General features: G+C 36.9%; 1 pseudogene; it reads left to right on the top strand.

The window, feature by feature from the left end:
- The first annotated feature begins 3,743 nt into the window (after positions 1–3,743).
- LOC117707594 (homeobox protein TGIF1 pseudogene) lies at positions 3,744–4,480 on the top strand (annotated as a pseudogene).
- Positions 4,481–9,157: the final 4,677 nt, after the last annotated feature.

The raw sequence follows: 9,157 nt of genomic DNA, 5'->3' as shown, positions 1-9,157 counted from the left end.
GTCACTCTTAGACAAACCAAGTATCAGAAAAGATTCTGAGACCATAGGAATTTCCTAGAAGAGGTTTAGACCAAGTGAGTCACCTGAAAAGAATGCTGTCCATCCTGTTGAGCTGCTTGAAGGTTGAGCAGTGTGTTCCAGGTCCACAGCTTTTGTGAACTGGAATTTATGCTGGGATGGATTTTGGCCATCCAACTGTCTCTGAGTTATTTCTGCACCTGTAAGAAACTACTCTCCCATATTCTTATAAGTAACCAATAAAACAAATTGATTCACCAAGTTGGACTTTGGTAGTATCCTTACTTTGGTTTGTCTAGGACTCTCTATTTGAAATAAATAGATGTGTGTGTGTGTGTGTGTGTGTGTGTGTGTGTGTGTGTTGCAACTCCCCAGAAAAAATCTTATCACATTGCACTCTGTGTTAGCTTATGTTTTATTAATTATAATTACATTATATAGATATGTATATACATACACACAGATATATACACATATATGTGCATGTGCATATATATGTATATAATAAAGATTTGAGATCTTTTTCATATGGCATCTTAAACATTAACTGACTATCAACATGCTTTCTGTTTAGAAGCTCTGTTTTTTTTATAGTTGCACAGCATTTTTTTTTTTACAACCAGAAAACTGTCTGGTGTTATTTTAAATATATTTGCTTATTTAATTACTATTCTTTACGTGGTGAGCCTCTGGTGACTGCTGCCATTGATCTTTGGATGAAAACACTTCTCACCTGACTAGACCTCCTATGTTCATGTTTGATATGACCCACTCTTCTCCTGAAGGAATACCCATTCCCCCTCTTATAATGAAGCAGTGCAAAACAAAGTAAAACTGTGCAAAGGACTCTCTCTCCCACACTTTGAAAAAGTGCTTTATCTTCATGTCTTTGGGATTGAATTGTCTTGCAGAAAAAAATAAGGTGGATGAAGAAGAGGAAGTAGGAAATAAAAAAGAGGAATAATGGTATAGAAGAAAAGTAACAACATTTTGTTTTTATCCTAAATAATATTTGAGTTATGGTTGAACTCTACTGCTTGTATTGTAGAAAATTATCCTTGGGGCATGATGAGAGACCTTATAGTCATAATAATTATAGATAAACAGGACATTAATGCTTTGTAACTATGAGGGTTAATGCTAGTTATTACCGGGACAAAACTTAGAATCAATTGAGAAAGCTCTGAGCTCCTGTGAGGGATTCTTTTCATTACATTAAATGATGGGGGAAGGTCCATAGGGGATCTTGACCTGTATAGAGGTGGAGAAGGTTCATGGACTGTTTGAAAGTGGAGAATGCTAGGTGAACACTACCATACATTCATTCTCTTATCTTCACTTCTCACTAGAGACATGACGTGACAAACTCCTTCAAGCTCCTTCCACTGTTACCTTTCTTGAATGAGGGATTGAACGTGGAAATGTGAGCTAAATAAACCCTTTCTTTTTCTTTCTTTCTCTTTTTTTTCATTTTTCTTTCTTTCTTTTTCCCCTAACTAAATCATTTAGTTGTCCTTAAAGAAATGATTGAAAAACACAATTCTAGACAAATAAGGCTGAAAGCAACATTTTTCATGTTGCATAACAAAACTGACCCTATGGGAAACACGATAACAATGCTCATGGTTGGGTCTATCGTAGCTGTAGAGATGTGAAAATCATTCGTACAAATATCATAACCTAAAAGAAAAAAGGAGAAAACAAAAAGCCAAAGACAGAACTCCAAACACCTGCAGAGTGACTATCCAGAAATATCCCAGAATCCTTCAGTAAACCAAGGGAAAAGCCCTGAAGATGGCCTTGTCATGGAATGTCAACAGTCCTGAGGTTGATTGTACATGCAAGCTGTCCCCACTTCCCTCAGCTTGTGGGTATCCTGTTAGGACTGGGGCAGAGGGCTCCTGTGTCATCTGCTTATGTAAACAAGCAGCACAATTGGAAGACTGGTGGTTTCTTTAGTTGGAATATTTTATCACAGCAAAGGAAAAGAAACTAAGACAGAAGTGAAGGTATTGCTATCATATTCAGATTTTAAGCCCTTAGGGCTGTTTTTTTTTTTTTTTTTTTTTTTTTTAATTTTTAAAGAATGTAAGAATTTTAAAGCTTTGGGTTGGAAAAAGCCATTGAATGAGAGATGCTGAACTTAATGGGCTCTTGTAATGGAAAGTTCGAAGACAGTACTGCTGAGAGAAATGTAGAATGTGGAGATGTAGTTCCTGAGGCTCTGGAGAATGAGGATTCTGTCTGGAACTGGGCTTGGGTCATTATGTGACATTTTAAATGAAATCTGGGCTTCATTCTGCAATGTTCCACCATGTCCTGGATATCTTGAGTGAAGTTACACATAAAGATAATGGACTAATCTGTTTGATGATGAAAGGTATATAAATAGGGTTAAAGTTTTGCACAAATCACGCAGACAACAGAGCAGCAGACAACAGAGCAACAGTAACTGTTAATGAGATTAACGCCATTAAAGACCAACAGGGTGCTCTGCATTGGGGTAACAGGAAAGCAAGTTATTTCTTTAGAGTGAGCACAGGACATTGACAAAATTCATCCAGGTGGGCTAAGCAATACCTTGCTTGAACTGGTAGCAAATTTCGACAGGGTTGTCTACATGGCCTTGGTTTTAAAAGCTTCACAGATGAAGAATTGAGGTGGTCATGGAGAACAGGTGATGCCAGGCAATGTGTGGCCGGGCTGGAAGTCCTGTGGAGGGGCTAGGAGGCCACGGAGCAAAGCTGTGAATCCTAAACTGCTGTGGAGAGAGCAATGGAACATTGGAGCTGACAGGACCACAGGCGTGCAAAAAAGGTAGTTTACAGGCTTTGAGTGGAGGTTGCTTCAGAGTCTACACTGCTGAAAGCAGGAAAACTGAAGGGAGGAGCCAGAAGATTACTTTAAGAACTCTGGGTAATGGAAATGAAATGATAGATTTTTTTTTCATTCCTTACTGGCTTTTGGTTTTGCACTAGTTTGATCATTCCTTTGGATTCCAAGATTTCCCCTTTGAGAATAAGGATGTTTACTCTGTAATATATTGGAAGTATAGAACTTGTTTTTGAGGTGATAGGCACTCACAAATGAGGAACTTTAGAATTTTAAAATGTTGCGAAATTAATGAATTATGTATACATTTAAACTTGAATTGTGTTTTATATTATGTAAAGAACATGAGATGATTATGAACAAGGGGTAGAGGCTAGGGCTTAAAAGTCATGTCTTTAGGTATCAAATGACAGGTACAGAGTTGTGATGGGTAGTGATAATTGTAAGCCTGACTAAGCCTACAGTTATCTGGGAGACAGGCTTCTGAGCATGCCTGTGAAAGAGTGATTGTCTTGAATATATTAATTTATGTGGAATAACTGTCTTAACTGCATCAAAGGATCTTAGACTGTGAGAAAGAGAGCGTGGTGTAAACACCCACTGTTCTTTAGTTCTGACAGCAAACGAACAGTATGACTTGTTCTCTCAAGTTCCTGTTGCTGTGATTTCTCTGCCTCAAAGCACTGTAGTCAGGAACTGTGAGAATAATAAACTCTTTTTGAGACCCAGACCTTGGCTGCATTTTCCCATGGAACACGGTTACCGCAGCCACCTCCGAACACACACCCCACTGGGCTTCTCCCTGCTTTCTACCTTATAGAATACTGTGGATGTAGTTCCATGGGAGACCCTGGAACATATGGAATTCATGAAGACTCTTGGTATTTTCCATTGTTGCAGGATCCAGCAGTGACACAGAAGATGAAGACAGCATGGACATTCCTCTGGACGTTTTCTCTTTAGTGACCTCTGGTAATAGGAGAGACAATCTGACCAAGGAGTCTGTCCAATTTCTGTGGGGCTGACTGTATGATCATAGATACAATGTGTATTCCTCAGAGCAAGAGAAAACACTGCAGACACACCCCTCCACACCCATTCATCAACGCGTACTGCAGGTTCCTCCCTGACTTGGTGAGAAAGGATGGCAAAGATCTAAGTCAATTCAAGCATCCCTGTCATGGGGGCAAGATTTCCGAAGCTAGCTCTATGGAACCTGAGATGGGTATCAAAAACTTCATGCCAGCTCTAGACTAGAGTCCGTTTCATTTCTGGGTATCGGGACTCAACCCAGCTGTAAGGAGGCCAATGTTTCCTAAAACTCACCCCAGGATCCATTTTGTCTCACCCATCAGTGATCTGCCATATCACTGTGACTGCATTGAAAAAGGGGACTTTCTCTCTCTGACAGATGGTTGGTGTGGGAGAGAACATGGATATACAGCAAATAGTGGAACAACTTTACAGACACCTTCTTCACACACTCAAAGAATTCTTGCAAACCCCAGAGTGGTCTTTTCAGCATACCTCCCAACTACTCTGTCTACCAGGATTTTAGCAGATTCCAGAGTCTAGTGTTGCACTCAAACAGGCAGCAGAGACAGATCTTCAGGTCAAACTCATAGCTTAACCATATTTTTTTCAAACAAAACCATTCCCCAAAATATGGTCATAATTGCTGGGGGTGAGGAAAGAGACACATTATTTTATATTTTTCTATTAGTATTTGCACACGGCATTGCTCAAACGAAGTTTCAAGTTACTAACATGTCTCCAATGGTATATAGTCATTCCAAGAACTACAGACTAAAGCTACTGTAGAAACAAAAGATTTTCTTTTTAAATCGTTTCTTGGTAGATCTTTCATAATGTGAGATGGTTTTCAATATCATTTGATCTTCTCTCCACTCTTCCTTTTTAAAATTTTTTTCAGAAGCCCCAACATCTTTCTCTCCCCATGTAAAACACGATACTCACATACAGTCTAATGAATAAACTTTCAGGGGTTTTGTTTGTTTTTTAGATTCAAGCAAGTATGAATCTAGTTGTTGAACTTGTTTTTTTCATGATGTACTAAAATGTTTTCTTAAAAAATTCCTTTTCCCTTATAATGCTTTTGTCAGGGTATTTTAACAAAGCAACCAGAAAATAGTATTATTCACACTGTGTATTTAAGTCAGTTGGCACTTTTTTTCTATAGAAATCAAAGCATCCAGGCTTGTATCATATTGCTTATTATTTCCTAATGGGTTTGCTCTAGTCATTGAGACTATAGTTTTTAAACCACAAATTAAGATTCATGATGGAGAAAATGTGCTAGAAGTAATGTCTCATAGTCAAATTCAAGGTTGATTTCCCTATGAATCCTTAACAAAATTGTGAGGCCCTTTTCAGTGAAGTAAAAAGACTTTTATAACTGCTTGGACAAAGAGCTACAGAGGTCAGTAGTGGGGCTATATTTGTGAATGGAGGCTGATATCTGAACACATCACATGAATTTATATTAAGATAAACCTCAATATCTGAGGGCAGAAGAAATTTGGAAAACTTTGGCAAAAACATAAAGTTTCCTTCAAGTTGAATATAATTTCTTGTTATAATGTAGATGTATGGGTTCTAAGGAGGTTTAAACACAAGGACAAGGATTGAAAAGAAAGCAAAAAGAATCCCATTGTAAACATTTTATTTTGCCATTTTTATGTTTACTATCATAGAAACATAGTACAAATTACCATTAAATTATTTTAACAATTTCCAAAGGTCCTGAGGAATGATTTTATTTATTTTGGCTTCTGGAATATAATTTCAGTCTGTAAACAATGCCATAAAAATTTAAAGCCAAGGACTATAGAATTCTGAATGAAGAACAATATGTATGTAAATAGAGATATTAAATGTAAATGAGTAAGAAAATAAATAAGAATTTTCACACTTCAATGAATACTTTAATATTAAAAAAAAAATTGTCCCCTTTCACAGAAACACCCAAGTGTAAAGAACTTGCTTAATTTTACAAAGGCAGACTCATATATAATTTTTTTTTCAAATATAACTTAGACTATGAAAGATAAACCTTTCATTTCCATGGTAGTACAATAAGACTCAAGGCATTGTGCATTATTAGAAAACATCCTGCCACTGAGCTACACTCCAAGAAATAACTATTAATTTTTAATAAGATGAATGTGAAAGTCTATACTCTCAGGACTAACAAGCAGTTTGGATTATTTTTACAACGGTCCACTAATTTAGTTGGTCATTCACTTACAGATAACATAGAGATCACATTTGTTAATTAGAAAATCTTTATTTTTCAGATGTATTTTATGACATACAGTTAAGAAATATGGATTTAAACAATGACCAATAATTCTCAGAGGGTAATTTGCCTACAGTCAGTCTATGACTGTCATTTGTCATTCTTTTCTCACTGACCATCAGCACACCAGGAATTGGACATGACTACTTGGTGAGACCAGTTGGTGTACTGACTTAGTTTATAACTTGATTTTTAAAAAGTTGTTTGAAGCAGAGAAATTTTATAAACTGAAAATAATTCACATTTTCTTGTGTTTAAAACTATATCAAATCTTTTCATTATAGTTATATAATATGTAAATTGCACTACTATGCATAAAATAAAGTGCTATATGATTTCTTAAAATCATGGTCATGGAAAATCAATCATAAAATTCTTGAGGTTAGACTATTAGAACATACTTACTGTAAAGGAGTTCTGAATGTGGATTATTAGTGAAGGGCTGGGGAAGTATGACCTTAAACAAATCTTTTAGTACTCATTTTATATCACTTCAATCACTATGTTACCTCAGAGTTTAATTTCCCAGAACCTCAATTTTCTTAACATTCAAAAATAAGTAAATAATCCTCTCTTACACACATACACACCACACAAATACATACTTATATATACACACATGCACACATCTCCCCCCTCACATACACACATACACACTATATGTACACATACTCATATACACATACATGCATACATACATGCACATGTACATACATGCACATGTGGTCACAGTTAATATTATAATTTCTTTGCTATGATTGGTTAATGCTTAGGGAACTCTTAAGTATTATTTCAATGGAAGAATTTTGGGGAGAAATCTGTAACATTGACCTGATGAAAGTGAGAGGAAATCCAGACAAAGAGACATTTCTGATGAAAGGGGGCAAAAAGAGAGCATGCGGGGCTGTGCAATTTTGGTGATGGTCTATTTACAGAGAATAAGAGAAGTTTCACAGATGAAGGCTAAAAAGTAGTTATTAGAAAGTTTATAAATGGTAACTAGCATATGATATGCTGATTATTTTATTATTCATGAAATGTCATTAAAATATTTTTACTTGATAAAAATGTCAAGTGGACTTCTGATTAAATAGCAGATGTGAATATTACTTTGTGGAAGTGAAAGAAAAAGTCAGAACTTAAAAATATATGTATAGATATGTTTATGTCTTTGCATTATATAAATCTAAATATGCTATCTCAAAGAGGGTATTTCTTGATGGAAACAAAAGTGTACTGTAAAATAACAGAGACAAAGGCTCCTGACAGGAAGAAAAGCCCAAAGAACACAGTTGTGCAGTGGCTGGTGGAAGAAGGGTAGCTGATGGGAATTTCAAAGCAGAAAGAACTTCCATTTGTTACACCATGAGACTCATAGCAGTGGTGTGGTACCATCTTAGAATTGAACCTATTGTTAAAAAGATTTGTTTTAGAACTGGGTAAATCAGTGGACTTGTGTATTCATTGAGTCACTGACCCATTTCACAAATGTTTACTTTGTAGACAACTGCATCATTTCATTCTCTTCCCTGACATTTGGTGGCATGTGCTTATCTCATGATAGAGTTGTCTGTGCACTTTATATGGTGAACTGTGCTCCTTGAAAAAGTGCATTATCTAGTTCTTATGGTATATGGGAATCAGAAAGTGATTTCTCTAGTTCTTATGGTATATGGAAATCAGAACCATGCCTGACACATGACCTAAGTACATATGCTGAGTGAACAAGGTGATGGAACAGGATTCTCTGCTTCAATACACCACCAGCAAGTTCTTCCTTGGCACAGCTTTTCACTAAATGGTCTGAATCAGAGAACCTTTTCTTCTTAAGGCATTTTACAGAAAGATACTATTATAACAAAATTATGGTTTCCCATTTATCTGACAAATATTCTGAACATACTCATGACTTGTGAGCTATCTTTAGTTTTACTTTAAAGTTTATTATGATTCTTTCCTTAAACTTCCCATCGTTAGAAGATGCTGTGTTGGGGCCCACACTAGCCCCACGTTGGGGCGGCCAAAAACGTCGCAGCCCAGGCAAAATGTTGAGGCCCGGGCCAACCCACGTTTGGACGGCCACTGTATCCCGGCACAAGCTGCCGCTCCGGTCTGCGGGTCGGGGTTCAGCAAGAGCGAGGGTGAGGGCAGACTCTACCTAATGTCTGATGTGTCTGATTCGTCTGATCTCAGTCTGATTCTGTCTCTGCCTTTTATATGTCTTACTTCTAAGCCACGCCTCTAAGTTACACCTTTAATCATGCCCTTACGTCTTGTCTCTAACTCTGATCTCTATATTTCTAAGTCATACTCTTAAGTCACACACCTTTAATCTCACACACCTTTAATCTCTCTCACACACCTTTAATCTCACGCACCTTTAATCTCAAGGTATCTAAACCAAGATTATCGGAGTGTGCTCAGCTGTTGTAGGCTATTGTAATCCAAATCTCATGTCAGGGTATATGGCTCAAGATGGCTGCAAAGCTGATAGCCACTTTCTGCTAAAAGTTGGCCCCCAACAATGCTGAACTGTATAAACAGAGATAGAGAACTGGGTAGCAGCATGTGTCATAACTCTCTGTTCCAGATGGTGAATGAGATACTTTGAACTGTGACCTAGAACAAACCTTTTCTCCCTTAAGTTGTTCTTTCCAGGGTATTTGATCAGAGAAATAAAATGAGACTAAGACACTAATATACCTTTATATAATACCAATTGAGAGAATTCTTTAACAAACAAAATAGAATGTCTGATATTATCCTAAAATTTGCTAATATAATATTATTCATTCCTTGTATTTTGTTATTAAAAAAGAACATTTAATGCTCAGTATTTCTCTTAATGAGCCTTTGTAAGGAGGATTGATGGAATACCCTAACCACACTTTCAGTGTCTAAACTCCAAATAGTATATCAAAAAGGAAAACTGATCCTTCCGGTCTGGGCCAGGGCACTGAGCAGATCTGGGGTGGCAGCTCTGCCCCC

Source organism: Arvicanthis niloticus, chromosome 4 (assembly GCF_011762505.2).
Source record: "Arvicanthis niloticus isolate mArvNil1 chromosome 4, mArvNil1.pat.X, whole genome shotgun sequence".
Taxonomy (NCBI): Eukaryota; Metazoa; Chordata; class Mammalia; order Rodentia; family Muridae; genus Arvicanthis; species Arvicanthis niloticus.
The sequence above is the reverse complement of the archived record's forward strand: the minus strand, read 5'-3'. Positions and strand labels throughout refer to the sequence as shown.